We start from the raw sequence: 17401 nt of genomic DNA, 5'->3' as shown, positions 1-17401 counted from the left end.
GTAGCAGTGATAATAGCCATATGTTAGCATTTTTATGATTCATGTATTTTAAGGTGAAAGATGACTAATAAGCAACTTTACAAGTGAAACCACATATACAAAATTGGCCTCCTCTTGTATTTTACTGCCGGGTGTCTATGAGCAGGTTGGGGCAGTTTGAACAATCAGATTGTGAGTGTGATTAAAGAACAACCCCCTTTTAATCTTGTTATTCCCGTTTATCTGTATTCACTTCCTTTGTTCATGCTTATGTTTATACTTATACCTGTTAACCTTGTACATGTATGACAAAACAAACAAGCAAATAAACAAACAAAATAGTTCCATTAATGAAATATTCTTAAGTTTCACTAAGTTTCAACCAAATGTATTCTCCCCATCTTCCAACAATGAAGCCTATTTGACAGTTTGTCCTATGGGGCCATAGTAAACAAATCCTTGTCATCTTCTGTTAATGAATGATCTGCCTCCTGTTTTTTTTCTCTCAGTTTACTTTAGATTTCCAAAAGCAACACTTCAAACTTTCTGTCCTTATTCTAACCTACATAAATCTAATAGTTGTATAGACCCAGCAACCCTTTTTGTTTTAGTTCCTTCAACATCTTTTTAAATTCACCCCTCTATAAATGGCAGCACTTAAATCTTCTTTTCTTCTATGAGGATCCTCTCATTCTGGAATCTCTGCACTTTCACATTTCTATTTACTCAAAGCAACCGGCATCTCCTGTTTTCTTACTAAATGCACCTTTGTAGGGGTCACAATACCCCTATTCTGGAAGATACATAAAATGATAAAAGAATGATTGAGGGACTGACCATGTTTGCCGATGTGTTCTGTCCCGTGATTCCAATGAATATGCAGACACAGGCTTGGCTGTCTGCCACAACTAATTACATAGATAAAGCCACCCCTTGGCTAGGAGCCTAGAAATGTATCTTCAAGAACCAAGATTAAACTTACGGAATGCTTTCTCAACAGCTAGTAAAATGGACTGATGTTTCCTGCAAAGATTCCCCTCCCGTCACTCCACCTATAAAGTCTTTGGGAGGGGCCACACCCTTAGCCAGCTCTCTTTATTTTCTTCTATGATGTCGTCTCCACAGCTGTTCCTTTCAGGAACAAGAAGAGATTGATGAAAGACCGGATGGACTCACATCGAATGTGGCAAAGTCAGGCGATAGGCAACCGGATTGATGACTGCTTCAACAGGAAATGGGCCAAGGTAACGGTGGTCTAACTTCTTGACTGGCCGATTTGACGGAAGGTGTCCAATGGACAGCCACACTCGATCGCCCACAGTCAATGCCGGCATCACGCGCCGAGACCTGTCCACGACTCTCTTATAGTCCTCCTTGGCTTTATCCACTTATCGCCGCACTACTTGATGGACCGCCTATAGTTCCGACAGGAAGTTCTCAGCTGCGGGGACCAGTGAATCGATGGGCACTGCAACCGGGCATTTCCTCCGAGGTGGGGGTGGAGCAGGGTGAGCTTGGAACTGTGCCACCCGGGCAACCAACATACCTACCTGTTGTGAAACTTGCGCATTCTTGGCACGCAGCTGCTCCATGGTAATGATTTTTACAGCTTTTGTTTTAAGGCAGGAAATAAACTGTTCTGTCCCATGATTCCAATGAATATGTAGACACAGGCTTGGCTGTCTGCCACAACTAATTACATAGATAAAGCCATCCCTTGGCTAGGAGCCTAGAAATGTATCTTCAAGAACCAAGATTAAACTTACGGAATGCTTTCTCAATGGCTAGTAAAATGGACTGTTGTTTCCTGCAAAGATTCCTCTCCCGTCACTCCACCTATAAACTCTTTGGGAAGGGCCACACCCTTAGCCAGCTGTCCTTACTTCCTTCTATGACGTCGTCTCCGCAGCTGTTCCTCCTGGGCCACAACACGATGTGTCACTGTTTAGCAATGCTGGCCAGCAATTTAAAATTAAAATTAAGTCTACTTTAAATAAAGGACAGTTAAGTACACCATTCCATTGCTGAAACAAAACAAAAAATACCCCTAGCTTTTGCTAGTGTTTTGCTACTTGAGATAAAATGGAAAAGATATAATTCACAATGGGGAGCCACATTTTTGGGTTGTGTGGCAAGCCTATGATTACACACTTAGTCCAGAACCACATTGTAAGCCTAACATTATTGTGTTGGTTGGGTAGTCAGCCAGATGCCAGTGGTGTTCAAGAGATGCTCCAAATGTTTTGGGATTGAACCCAAGATGTCAATCATTATTGGTAATACCTTTGCTTTCTTTTGCTACTTCTACTTCTATTTCTATTTGCAGGTCTTTGTTTTTTGTGATTTTTTTTCTTCCTTTCTGTTCTATTCTGCTGTCTCCTGATACTGCAATGTCCACTATCAAGATTTCTTTGTCTTTCTTATTGACGATTGTTAAATCTGGGGTGTTATGTGAAAGGTGCTTGTCTGCTTGAATTCGGAAATCCCAATTCCGAATTAGCTTCTTCATTTCCCATTACTTTGCCTATTTTATGGTCCCACCAGTCCTTGCCTGCAGGCAAATGGTATTTCTTACAGATTTTCCAATGCACCATTGTTGCTACTTTGACATATTCTTGTTTGGGCTTAGTTTTTGTGATCTTTTTGCTGCAGATATCTAGGTGATCCAGTGTTTCTTCAGCTTCTTTGCAGAGGCAGAGTTTGGCATCTGTTGTCTCCCCAATTCTGACTTTGTATGCATTTTTTCTACAGGATTCATCTTGTGTAGCCAGAATTAGCCCCTTGTTCCTTTTCTTCAAATTTCCTGCTCTTAGCCATTGCCAGGGTATGTTGTTATTTGCTTTGCCTCAAATTTATGTATTGACCACACAACACTTTGCCCTGCCATGTTTTTTCCCCCTGTTTTTCATTTGATCTTTCTTGTAGGCCAATTTGGTCTTACCACTACCACCACCACCACCACCACCACCACCACCACCATCATCATCATCATCATCATCATCATCATCTTCATCATCATCATCTTCACAGTATATATTTTTGTCAACGCAAGGCATTACGTAGACATTTTCTTTTCCATGGGTTTTTAAAATTAAATTACTATAAATAATTAATACTATTCTAACATAGATATGCTAAAAATTTTCACAAATATTTGTAAACATGGTGGGTTGTCCTTTGTCCTTCCTCAAATCTCAGTTTAAGCAAGATTTTTTTGATTTGTTTTGTCCTGAGTGACCATTTAGCTCATGTGCAAAAAGACGTCTTTCATATTCTTTCATATTCCTTAAAAGTTCTTTAGGTGTTTTCTAAACAAAGACCCCTCTAATTTGGCTCAACTATAACATTTACTGAAATGTGTTTTTAGATTATTGAGGAAATCTAAAAGAAAAGTTGGAAACCCTTAGATGAATAAGAAGGGGATTCCATAAAACTCTTTAGAGCTGATTGCGGTTATAATTTGGGGGATGGAGGCATCACTTAAAAACTAGGGAATTTTAGAGGGGATTGCTTAAGATGACTATAGCTGGAGAGGCATGGCATCCTAACTGTCATGTCATCTGAAATCTATCTGACCAGAGTGGTACACAAACGTTACCATATGGACCACCAGTTGAGGTTCTTTTTTCTTGCCAAGTTGAACAAAGGAATTTTACAAAATGCAATTTAGAAAGGGAGGAAAAAAAAGGAGAGATAGTATTGAACAGATGTGTGCAAAATGCATGCAAAAGTGTGTTAAACTTCCATGAACCAATGTGCTATTATTACCAAAGGGTATCTGGTTTCTAATTAAAAAATAATAATAATCACTTGTCTACTCCTGATCCGCACAACCAATGTAGGGGGCTAAAATGGGGGTGCTAATCCTCCCTCCACTCCAGCTGCCTTTCGTCGTCTTGGTGGATGCCTGCTAATCTCTCCCATTCTTGTACACCTGGAGCTTTCCTGGTCACCTCCCCTTTTATTGTTGTTTCAAAAGGTCTGTCCGGAAGGTTACTCTAGCACTAAGGACTAGCTTGTGTGGTATAAAAAGGGGATGGGGTTGCAGCTGAAACCTTGCAGTTGTTAAGAGGAAAAAAAGGAGAGAGACTGAGAGAGGAAGAGAGGGAGAGAAGAGGGAGAACTCTCGTGGCAGCAACAGGTAAGTAATGCTCTTCCCTTGGCTGCACTTTAATTCTTCAGGTACGGATCCTGTACGTTTCTCTCTGAAAGGATGGCAAGGCTTGCTTTATTCATTTTCTTTCAAGTGTAGGTGAAGAAGCATTGTCTTTAAAGTTCTGCTGTGCAGATCCCATCTGACAAACATCAAGAAGGGAAAAACTCAGACCTGGGCATGGCAGGAGGTAGCTTTGTAGGTAATGAAGTTGCTACCCATGACATGTCCTGCTTCTAAGTTCCTATCATATTGCAGATAGCCTTTACAAGGGATCTGATCTGTTTTTATTTGCTTCTTTCCCAGCCAAGTGAAGACTGGTAAGTGGTAAGAGTTTATTTCACATGCATAGTTTTGCTTGTTCTTTTCGTAGACAACTTCTGCTCTCTACTTAATTCTTCAGTAGTTCTGCCTGTATAGACGGTTGCAAATGCAGTATCCCAAGTGGGTTGAATAATTAAAATTAAAAAGGGCATTAACAAAAGCCTTCTGAAAAGAGGACTTTGTAGTTACATAACACTTCAAGAATAAAATTGGTGTCTTTTTATCAGTTTTTCTTTAAGTCCTTTACATCCTTTCTCCTAGCTTCAAGTCCATATTCAAGACTGTATAAGCTCTGGGGATGACAGTTCTTCTAAAATACAATTAGTTTTTATTAGACTAAAACTATTTTTAGTCTATTAGCTTTTTATATAGGTTTTAAAAATATTGCTTTTTGCAACTAGGATAAATTAGAGTTTAATTTTACTTTGGGGAAATGGTTATTCCCTAAAACACATGTGGAAGAAAATATGAGAATGTGGGGTGTCTTAAAGGGGATCTAATTCACTGAAGAATGCACACTTTTGACATTGATGATGAGTAATTCTTCCATGGAGCTGCTATGCAAATCAAAAGCAGTTCCATTATTTTGGAGATTAAAAAAATCCAAGTTTGTTATTACATGGAGGAGATGTGTAAGATCCTTGCATGTAAGAGCCTGAATGTGGGAACTGTTAAATATTAAATATATAAAGTTGTGTTAAGTTCTGCCAAAGTGAAACTAAACTTTTAGATAAGTCTAACTGTTAACTCCAACTGTTTTGGAGGGAAATTTAGCACATTCATATTTGGGTGGGCTTTTCAAGTATTATGATTGGTTAAGGCCTGTGGGCCCAGAGCATAAATTACAGGCATTTGCCTGCTGTTCCTTAGTTCCAGTTTGGAACCAATAAATGCTGTTATATCTTTGCTGGTCTGCTTCTTTCCTACTGAAGCCCACTACACAATGGTGGCGACAAAGGTGAGATCAGGGGTGGGTTGCTGCCGGCATTACTGCCGATTTGCTTCATGCGCACTTTGCTAAATGCACCCTGCCCTGCCTGCTAGTCAGAAACACTGGAGGCACAGACGTACCTGAGGGATCCGTCCTCAGGACGGATAAGTGCAGCCCAGCTCCAACTGCAGCTGTACAGGCATTAACCAGCACCACAGGGCCCTTCTCAAAAAGACTAAACTGGGAAGGCTCAATGAGTTTGATATTACTCCCCTGGAACAATGGAGATCATACCTCTCCTGAGTAGACAACTATCTCTGGGTTAACCAGGTCATGGATGACAGCCTGAAGGTGGCAAGCGTGTTATGTGTCTGTGGACAATCCATGTTTGATATCACTACTTGATAGCACCAGGAAGCATAGAGACAGTGGCCTACACAGACTTTGAGAAAAAATAAGGGAACATTTTGAGCTGGTGCCATGCATTCGAGCAACGTGAACAGATATCCGGGGAATGTGCAGCAGGGTTTGTGGCAGCCCTTCACCAAGCTTCGTACCAATGCGAGTTCCCTGATCAGGAATACCATCTCAGAGACAGGCTCATTTGTGGCCTGTGTAATAGTGAATTGCAGCAGCGCCTATTTGCCATGGAGAAACTGACTTTCCAAGACACATTGAAGGAAGCCATGGCAGATGAGGCTTCCGGAGGGGCAATGAAGACTCTCCAGCCACCAAAAATACACACCAGCCCCTATAGCCAACACACTAAATATAGCTAATGGTGGGGCCCACTCAAATCATCGAGCTTAGTGCTAACAGACTTCCAGAATTGCTGTGTTTCCATAAGGGGTGAAGCTACCATTAGCATACAATTCAGAGAGTTTGAGGGTCCCCTCAACATAGTGGTCATAGAGGGGCCATGCACTAGCCTCATACGACTGGACTGGTTTGAGGCCCTGGGCATCAGGGTAACGGGCATCCATCAAACCCAACTAGCCTATCTAGAAGCGGTATGTCAACAATACACTGACGTATTCAGCACTGAGCTGGAACAATACAAAGGGGCACCTATTTCTCTCAACCTCGATCCAGCAGTAACTCTAATCCGATTAAAACCACACAGGGTTCCTTTTGTATTGAAGCCTAAAACTGATGTAGAACTAGACAAGCTGGTACAGCAGGGAGTGCTCGAACCTGTGGACTGTAGCCATTGGGAGACTCCCATAATGACCCCAGTTAAGCCTAATGGGGACGTTCACGTTTGCACAGAGTACAAGTGCACCATAAACAAGGCATTACAGCAGCATGCCTACCCTGTACCAATCGTAAACCACCTCCTCCCCTCACTCCAGAGAGGATGAAACTTCGCTAAGCTAAACTTCACTCAGGCCTACCAGCAGCTACCCTTAGACGATGCTACTGTGGAAGCACAAACAATAGTCACATAAAGAGGTGCATTCCAAGTGTGCCACTTGCAGTTTCGGGTAAGTGTAGCACTAGGGTTGTTTCAAAGTATTATGGAATGAACACCGAAGAACATTTCCTGTTTTTGCTCACACTTTGATGATGTCCTAATTGCAGAGGAATCAGCGGCAGTCCTGGTGGAACATCTCCGCACAGTACTCCAATGTTTCCACGAGGCAGGCCTAAAACTTGAGAGGGAAAAGTGCCAGATCTGCTGAAGTCCACAGAATTCTTGGGTTTCCATATTGACATTGCCAGACTCCACGATCTGAAGCAAAGCTAAAGACAATTCAGCAAGCACCCACACCAAAATCTAAGGAGGAGCTCCAGGCATTCCTGGGCTTGCTCAATTTTTACCACTCCTTCTTACCGCATAAGGCTGCCTTTATAGAACTGCTACACCACCTATTGGACAAACAAGCCCTTGAAAATGTCTTTTATATTCTATCAATTAGTATTTGTAATCTATAGGGCTTGCTGCATCCCCAATCTTTGGTAGTCCAATGTTTGAGGAAAAAAAAGAGTGATAAAAAAGAAAAAAGAGAAAGAAATTGGGATGATGATGATGATGATGATGATGATAATAATGATAATAATAATAATGATGTCAAGCTAAACCCAAAGTTTTCATCTCACCTCTGCAAAATAAGTATCGTTTGTGTTCTATCCATTAATATTAGTAATCCATAAGGCCTGCTGTATCACCAGTTTTCTGCAAAATAAGTATTTGTCTTTTCACTTTTGCGTCCATGAACCAAAATTATTTATATTCCACAAAGATCTAGAAAGTATTCTTCTCTATAGCAGTCCCAATCTTGCTTTTCCCAAGTAGTTTCCAAAACAAAACAAAACACAATATTTAATCTATTCCCTAGCACCAGATGTAGCAGTTCTCAATATAAGTACTATCAATCTTTTGTTGAATCTAACCAGTTCAAGGTACTTATTCTTGTATATAGGAACTTTATCCAGCAGATGGCAGCCTTGCTTTCCTTTTGCTTTCCACTCTAAGTTAGGAGTCTGGAAAAAGAAAATTAAAGAAAAAAGAGAAAAAGAACTTTCACTAGATATAGCCAAAAAGAGGCTTAGAAAAAAAAACCTCAAAAAACTACATCATATCTATATCTTAAAAAATATGTTATTAAAGTACTCAGTCCAGCCTTTCTCTTCCAATTAAAAATAGTTATTTTCTTACTTCACTTTCATTTCCAAAGGATGTGTAATCAACTCAAAACTTTCACTCACTGCTTCTGAAGGGGACAAAGAGTAAATTTTCGCTCCCTGGGGTCTCCCTTCTTCATAAAAATATTTTGGTGAATTTTGTTTAGGTTTTGGGTAGAAATTATGCAATTCTTACCCCAAATCGATACACTATTTCTTTCTTTTCTGGTTTTCTTCATGCTTACTTGTTCTGGCTGTCAGAGCTCTGCTTAGGCCATGAATGGCCATCTTCTCCGCTTGTCAGGAAGATTTTCGTGCATTCGGCAAAAGTAGACTACTTGCAATCTATGGGAGCCCTTCCTTTCTTATCACCCCTACAAGGTGATGTTTGGCTCCAAAGAGCCTCCAGGCAGGCAGAAATCAGCTACACTTCATGGAGCCCTGCAAGCCACAGCTGCTCCACTCTGATGACAAACCAGAAGCTAATTTACCAAAAGTTTCAGAAATGTTGAAGAACATGTTGAACAAAAGTAAATGGCAAAATTAACAGAAGCAATCAAAAGATAAAAAAATAATAAAACACCAGGTCCAGATGGTTTACCAGCAGAAACTCATAAAGACCTGCAAGATGCATTGAGTTTGCCAATATTAGAGGTGTTTAATGAGGTCCTGTTAGAAGCCAAGATACCAGATACGTGGACAGAAGCTTACGTTAGTTTGATCCCTAAAGAAGACTCAGATGTAACACAAATAAAGAACTACATGGCAATATCTCTATTAAATGCAGACTATAAGATATTTGCTTCAATAATCGCTGAAAGATTAAAAAGATTTCTGATTGAGTTTATATATTCTGATCAAAATGGGTTTTTACCTAAGAGGCAAATTAGAAACAATGTTAAAATAATTTTGGATACATTGGAGTACTATGAAATACACAGTGAAAAACAATTAGTACTAATCTTTTTGGATGCCCAGAAAGCATTTGATAATGTAAATTGGCAATTTATGTTGCAACAATTAAAATGCATGAACTTTGGCAAAAAAATTACAAATATGATAAAGGCAATTTACAAACACCAGAGAGCTAAAGTGATTGTGAATGGAGATGTGACAGAAAATTTTAATATAAAAAAAGAAACAATATTGACAAACAAGCATCCTGTGTCTGGTCGAGCACTCAAGACAAAGCATTCAAGGCAGTAAAATCACTGCTATCCTTGGACTCCATCCTAGTTCATTTCAATGAAACCCTACCAGTAACACTATCCTGTGACGCTTTGCCATATGGCATTGAGGTAGTACTAAGCCACAGGATGCCAGATGCTAGATAGGCTCCCATTGCATACTATTGTAGAAAGTTATCATTGGCTGAAAGGACTATGCCCAGATAGACAAGGATGTGTGCCATATTCACCATCTTTACAGATCACAAACCTCTGCTTGGTTCCTTCACAGCAGACAAACAGACACTACAGATCCTATCGCTGAGAATGCTATGATGGTCCATTTTTATGGCTGCATACTTGTACCAGCTAGTCCACAAGCCAGGCAAGGAAATGGGCCATGCCGACACCCTCAGCCAACTGCCTCTACTGCAGACTGAGCCGGATCAGGCCCCAACTTGTCGTATTCTGGTGATCCAGGACCTGCCTGATGAACCCTTACATGCAGAGGACATTGCAGCTGAAACCCCTATGGATAGAACGCTTAACCACGTTCTCAATTGGGTGTTAAGGGCATGGCCAGAGGCTCGGCCAGGGCCTGAATTCCAGTACTACGCTTGAAAAAATGAACTGTCGGCCCACAAGGGATGTGTGCGGTGGGGCAGCAGGGTCATCATTCCACCCAGTCTTCACTCCAAGGTGCTGGATTCCCTTCATGAGAGGCACCCAGGAATTATTTGGATGAAGGCTCTAGCCAGGAGCTACTTGTGGTGTCTAGGTCTGGACAAAGACATTGAGAATCAAGTAAGGAGTTGCCTGGCCTGCCAAGAAACCTGAAGATGCCACAAGCACCAGTGCACTGCTGGGAGACCACGCAAGCCCCATGGTCTCGTGTGCACATTGACTTTGGGGTTCCTGATAGTAGTGGACAGTTATTCCAAGTGGTTTGAAGTGGCACCAGTCTCACTGATGACAATGACCAGGGTCATCCAAGAGTTGTGCTGACTGTTCTCCACACATGGTCTGCCAGATGTAATCATGTCTGACAATGGGGCACAATTCACAGCAGAAGAGTTTCAGTCATTCCTCAATGCCAACATGATTCAGCATGTAACATCCGCTCCATTCCACCCGGCGACCAAAGGTCAGGCTGAACAAATAGTCAGGACCACAAAGAAAGCGCTCAAGTGGATTACGACTGGGGACTAGAATCACCACCTGGCAAACTTCCTCTTGCGTCAACACGTGACTCCCAGTACAGCAATAGTTTGCAGCTCAGTGGAGATGAAGTGGCTCATGATGATGCTCGACTGATTTCACCCAGCAGAATAGCAGCAGAGATGGCTCAGCCAACCCCCCCCCCCAGGAATGTACAGCAGGCTGACTTGGTTTGGGCCAGGAACTATGGGAGTGAGGCACCTTGAGTGGCAGCTAGTGTAACTAAGGTAACTTGCCCCTTGTCATACGAGGTTACTCTGGGGAGTGATCGTACAATCAGGTGCTACATTGATGAATTACAGTATTGGCAGGCCGGGCCAGTCCTGGATGAGGATCCCAAGGCTTTATCAGACCTATGAGGGAACCATTTTCCTCCGAGTTTGCTTACACCACCCTTGGCCGCCTCTGGAGAAACGGGGGTACCAAGGGCCAAAGATGGATGACAAAAATGGCCATCAAGATTTTGTCCAATTGGAGATGAATAATACTTCACTTAAACAGGACTCTCCAGTAACATTGCAGTGGTCCACCAGGATCCGTGGGGCCCCAGTCTGTCTCAAAGACTATGAATATTGAACAGACTGAGGATGAACTATCCTAGAAGTGTGTGTGTTATGCATTGAATATATAGAGTTGTGTTAAGCCCTGCTAAAGTGAAACTAACCTTTAGATGACCCTAACTGTTAATTCCAACTGTTTTGGAGGGAAGTTTAGAACATTCATATTTGGGCGGGCTTTTTCAAGTACTATGATTGGTTAAGGCCCTGTGGGTCCAGAGTATAAATTACAGGCATTCACCTGCCTTAGTTCCAGTTTGGAGCCAACAAATGCTGTTGTATCTATGCCAGTCTGCTTCTTTCCTACTGAAGCCCACTATACAATAGGAACATTATGGTAAAAGTATGGGAAGAAGAGGAAAATTCAATCTCTAGTAGGGTTCATTTGAAATTTGGTGGTGCCTAACTAGTCTTCTCCTAAATACCCTGGACCCAATCTTCTGCAGAATTTTTCTGTACAATGAGTACATTGAAACAAATGAGACCTGCCTAAGGAAGATATTGAAGTCCAATATAGATCCTATTCACTAAAGACCTTCTTGAGGTAAAAGGCGGAAATACACCACGTAAAATAGAGAATGGAAGGCAGATAAAGAGAGGGAAAGAGAGAGAAAGGGGACAAGAGAGAGGGAAGTAGAAGGGAGGGAGAGAGTAGGAGAGAGGGAAGGTGTGGAAAGAGAGGAGAGGATTATTATTATTTATTATTTATTTATTTATTAGCGTTTATATACCGCCCCCTCTCCCGAAAGGGACTCGGGGCGGTGTACAGTCCGTATCAAAATACAACAAATTAAAACATAGAGGAGAGGGAGAGATCAAGGGGAAGTAGTGAAAAGAGAGAGGGCAGAGGGAAGAAAGGAGGTATGGAGGAGGAGAGAGGGAGAGAAGAAGAGTGGAAGATGAAATAGACCATAATATTGTGTATGAAAAGCAGAACAGCAAATAAAAATTGAAGAGGCTTAATGGCAAGAGGAATTGATATATTATTGAATATTCAAAAAATGTTTGTTAAGATGTAACTGGTACACTTTGGATTATATTATATGTATGTTAAAAAATAAAAAAAACTTTTGACAAAAAAAGACCTTCTTGAGAAACCATATCCAATGAGCCGCCTTCTCTTCACAGCAGCCTTGGTCCTCCATTTGTGGCCTTTTCTCTTGCTCTCTTGCAATTTCACCATGGAAGAGGAATGTCCTGACTGTCTGGAATACTCGGCAAACTCTCCACTTTAAAAAAATATTTTACTAAATTTATATGCCTCCCATCTCACTGTTGAAGCAACTATAACCTTCTATGCACATTTCAGTTTCTTTTTCTCCTTTCTTGTTTTCTGCTTTTGTGTTCTTATTCATTTTTTAATTATACAGTTTCAAGCCAGTATCTCCTTCAATTGCCAAGATCCTTATGGATCATGAATGAAGGCAAATATACATGACCCAGGATAATGTTGCAGGATCCAATCTGAGTCTGTCTTAAGCAGCTCTTAATCTTCCAGGTTTTGGGGCTCATGCTGGAGCCCATCCTCAGGGAATCCTCGGGGAACAACAGAATACCTTATACCACCAGGTTTGAGATTTTGGGCTTGGACAACCTAGAACTATGCCACTTTCGGTCTGACCTGAGCGTAGTACATAAAATTATCTGCTACAATATCCTACCTGTCAATGACTACTTCAGCTTCAACCACAACAATACACAAGCATGCAATAGATAAAAACTTAAGGTAAAGCGCTCCAAACTTGATTGCAGAAAATATGACTTCAGCAACAAAGTGGCTGGAATGCACTACCTGACTCTGTGGTTTCATAACCTCCATAACTATAACCTTAAACTGTCTACTGTTGACCTCACCCCATCCCTAAGAGGTCTGCAAGGGGTGTGCATAAGTGCACCAAGGTGCCTACCATCCCTATCCTACTGTCCCCATTTGTTTGGACCCATTTCGTGTGTTCATAATTATGTTTATACTTATTTCTGTTATCTTAGACATGCTTGACAAAATAAATAAAATAAAATAAATACCCCTCTCACTAGATTGTATTCTGGTGAGAACACTTTCTGGTGAGAGAGGAGTTCACTGCGGAGCTCCAGCAAAAGTCCAAAAACCCAGAAGACTCTGTTACCAGTGACCAGAGGTGGGTTGCTAACGGTTCACAGTGATTTGGGCGAACCGGTATTGGAAATTGAAACTTACTCCTAGAATCCTTGGAAAAAATTTCTTATTTGGTGGCAATTATCCATCAGCAATGCAGATAGAAGAAATGAAGTAAACCAGGGCCATGTAGTAAGCTTAGGATAAATCTGGATCAAACCTTTGATAGCTCGTGCACGCCATCATTTCATTCTACTGTCCTCCGTTCAATTATGTCTGATTCTTATAGACTGTCTGGACAATCTCCTGCAGTTTCCTTGGCAAGGTTTTTCTGAAGTGGTTTGGCATTGCTTCCTTCCTAGGGCTGAGAGAAAGTGACTGTCCCAAAGTTACTCAACTGGATTTGTGTCTAAGGCGGGACAAAGATTTACAGCCTCACAGTCTCACAGTCTCTAGCGTGATGCTTTAACTGCTACATCAGACTGGCTCTCCTTAATCTATATTACTTTGCTTTCTTTGATGGCCAATATTTTTTTCTCAGCAGAAACAGTCTTCTTTCTGTGAAGATGCTGAACTCCCAGTGGAGTAGTCTTTGGGCCATCATGAGAGTTCTGCTTATCCATTCAGTGGCAGGAGTGTATACCCTTGGTTGGTGTTGGGGTACGGATATGGAAATGAGGAAGATGGTAAGTGGAATGTTCACCTAGGACTCTCTTTTTCTTAGATGGCTGTATTTGGGAGACATGGCACAGAACTTAGACCATCCAATGACAAGAGTAGTTTGACTGGCTGGGTGAGAGTCAGTCAACTTTTTGGAGGTGCCAACTATTCTTAGATCAAAGCCTTCTCCCAAATTGCTTCTTACTTTAAAGAAACACATAATCCATGGGCTAAATACAACTGAATTAAATTTAAATACAAACAGTTAAGCTTTAGAAAAACTTGCCTGCAAATTAACAAACTGTTGGCAGATTTACTGGTGAGCCTGACTCTCATTGCTGAGGCACTAACCCTGAGAAAAGCGGGAAGGAGCTCTAGGCTGAATTGAAACTTTGGACAGTAGTTTTGAAGTCAATATTTCGCTTCCTGTCCCCTGTTTCCATTGCAGGAGTGCCTCAGGGCCTGCACAACGGGCCTCCCAAGTGAGTCTCCAGTATATCCAGGAAACGGTCACATGATGCCTTTCTCTGAAGATACTCAGAAGAACGTCCCCTGGAAGAAATTTGGGAAGGATAACAGACACGGCGGCAGCTTAGGCAACAATAAGTCTCCAATATATCCAGGAAATGGTGACGTGCAGCCTCTCTCTGAAGATGTTCTGATGAACACCCCCTGGAAGAAATTTGTGAACAGCTTAGGCAACAAAAGAAAGAACCCTTCTGGTGACTCCGATGCAGATCTCTTCTCAGCTATAGAACACAAAATGGGCTGGGAAGGAAACTTGAAAAGCCGCCCAACGTTCCTTGGAAGGTCCCATAGAATAGAGCACTTCCGATGGGGGAGGCCAGTGAGGAGGAAGAAGCGACCCATCAGAGTCAAGCCAAATGGGGTGGCAGTTGAGGGAGATTTGGTGACATCCCCTGAGGGGTCCACTCCAGACGTTGACTCGGATGTCAATGAAAATGTCTTCCCAGATGAAGACGAAGAGTAGAGCAGCGAAGCCACTAAGGTGGACAAAGAAAAGCAGCTGAGAAAAATTAAAAACGATAATACTGCCTACAAGATGCACCACTTTCGGTGGAACACCCCAGCCCTGTCCAAGAAGAAGCGCTACGGTGGCTTCATGACCTCAGAGCACAGTCACACTCCTCTAGTGAATCTTTTTAAGAATGCCATCATCAAAACTGCTTATAAGAAAGGCCAGTAAGGGTGAGGGAGATGAGGACCAACCACACCCTGGCATTGTAGCCATGGGGGGGAAAGGGTCTGGGCACCTCACATAGGAATTTCTCTGACATATTTCATGATAATATTATTAACGGATATCATTTATTTTCATTGTTCTTACTTATTAAATAAGAAACTCACTGCTTAGAAGACACTTTCACATTTGCCTTCTGGTTTTGAATATACCAATAATTGGTGGGAAGGGTGGGTGGCAGATCTTTAAGGGGACAGCTGCCATTGTGTGCAAGTAAGCAGGAAGAAGAGCTAAAGGAGTAGTTATCTTTCAGAGGGACAGATTATTTTTATATTTTAAACCAGCTGTACAATACTGTAAATGAAAGGATTTGGTCATTTGCAGTGCAATCTTCATCATTTCAGAGTCTTCAGCCTTGCAGCGAGCAGGGAGGCAAGGTCGAATGGTGCCAACATTAAAATAATAGTGATAAATTAAGAGAAGGCTTATTTTTGGAGTGGGGAAAACTGTATTTGGACTTGTCTTTGTAAGCCAAGAGTTAGTGCAGAAGTGAGTAGATTAAAAAAGCAGGCAAAGCCAAATCACTTTTAGATACATATCTCAAGGAAAATGGATGCCATCTCTAAATATTTACCTTTCCCTCCTACCATAACCCTCCATTACTTTAGTGACCAAATTTGGTGGAGACCCATACTGTGAAAACCTCACTTGGCCACAGGTGTGCTTGAGAACCAACCAAAAGATCTTCCACATAACGTTTTGACTGCTCAGTTTCTCCAAAGCATTTTGAAGCTGATTTGGAGCCATCTTAGTTCTAGTGCAGTGTTTCTCAACCTTGGCAACTTTAAGTCCTTTGGACTTCAACTCCCAGAATTCCAGGTTGCTGATATGAAAAAACAAATGCTACTTTACCCCATTAAAGGGGGGGGGGGGACAGAACACTACCATCTTGGGGAAATATCTGAATTGCATTAAAAACAAAGAATTTTGAGTAACTGTAACTTCAAATATTATGGCAAAATATTTAGATGAAAGTTTTCCAGGCTGGTGGGTATCTAGGGATAAGATTTGGTGTAAGTGAAGGTGCAAGGAACAGAAATGGGGCACACCAGGAAAACAAAATGCAAGATCTGGGACAGTAACATTAAATCTTCTGTATGATAAACCAGTGACATGCAGTCAGGTGAGGCAAGTGAGGCACAGCCTCACTGCCCTCATCATGAAAAAAAAAAAGTAAAAGGAAAAAGCTGAACTAGTTGCTGCCTCACCGTGGATGACTCTGCTTAACTGTTAAAAAAAGCCTCTAAAAAGCGCCCTCTATTATGAGGCAGGAGAACTGCATGCCTCCTTTAGTCTGACTTTAGATCTTTTATGATCACTCGAGCAGAGTTAAGCAAAGGTTAAAAGCCTAAAAATTCCTGACTGTAGTTGAGGCACGCAGTTCTCCTGCCTCATAGTAGAGGGCGCTTTTTTATATACTTTTTTTTAACAGTTAAGCAGAGTCATCCACAGAAGCCAGACAAAGAGCCATGCTGTAGCACACACACTTTCCCCCAGCCTCTTTCTTTTGGAAGGCTCGGATTGGCTCCCCTCCGGCTTCTCTCCCTCTCCTCTCACCCCAGCCTGCCAGCAGGAGGTGAGTGGGTGGGCTTTATTGCATTTCAAGCATTTCCCACCCAGAGAGCAGGCTGAATTTGCAATGGTGGAGGTGTTTGGGGAAGGCAGCAGGGGAATGGGGGGGGGGATGGCAGAGGAGCTGCTTTCAAGCCACTGGAAAAGATACCCAATCCAACTTTTGTGTGTGTGTGTGTGTGTGTTTGTTTGAGAGTGAGAGAGGGAAGGGGGTAGGATAGTCCAATCCAACTTTTATTTTATTTATTTATTTACTAAGCGCTTATAGACCGCCCCCTCTCCCGAAAGGGACTCGGGGTGGTGTACAGTCCATGTCAGAAATACATCATAAATAGCTATAAAATTAAACAATTAAAATTATTAAGTAGATAAATAGATAAGAGGAGGATAAAAAAGATTTAAAGAACTGTACTGCTAAGTAAATAATTTAAAACCCCAACAAATATCCTATAAAATTACATTTAGAAAACAATCCCTCTAAAAAACCAGTAGGAAATATGTTTGCCAGGAGGTAAATGTTATAATTATGCCAGGCCAGCCAGTCGGAACAGGTGTGTCTTCAATTTCTGTCGGAAGGAGCGGAAGTCAGTGGTAATTCTAATGTCGGGGGGGAGGTCATTCCAGAGGGTTGGGCCCATCACAGAGAAGGCCCTACTCCTTGGTGTCGCCCGTTGGCATTGCCTAGTGGATGGCACCAGGAGAAGCCCCTCCCTGTGACAGCGAATTGGCCGCAGGGATGTGTGTGGGAGGATGCGATCCCTCAGGTAGCTAGGTCCTGTGCCATGGAGCGCTTTAAAGATGGTGGTCAAAACCTTGAAACGCACCCGAAAAACCACAGGTAGCCAGTGCAGCTCGCGCAG

The 17401-nt window shown here is 42.0% G+C and overlaps 1 pseudogene across 1 annotated transcript; it reads left to right on the top strand.

The window, feature by feature from the left end:
* Positions 1 to 3976: 3976 nt before the first annotated feature.
* Positions 3977 to 15274, top strand: LOC309388544 (pro-opiomelanocortin A-like; annotated as a pseudogene). The gene is made up of 4 exons (XR_014176858.1): positions 3977 to 4120; positions 12991 to 13091; positions 13590 to 13734; positions 14157 to 15274. The product of XR_014176858.1 is annotated as a pro-opiomelanocortin A-like (transcript).
* Positions 15275 to 17401: the final 2127 nt, after the last annotated feature.

This window comes from Natrix helvetica (genome assembly GCF_964273705.1).
Source record: "Natrix helvetica genome assembly, chromosome: 2".
In the NCBI taxonomy this organism is placed as follows: domain Eukaryota; kingdom Metazoa; phylum Chordata; class Lepidosauria; order Squamata; family Natricidae; genus Natrix; species Natrix helvetica.
Note: the sequence above shows the minus strand (reverse complement) of the source record. Positions and strands in the feature narration are given on the sequence as shown.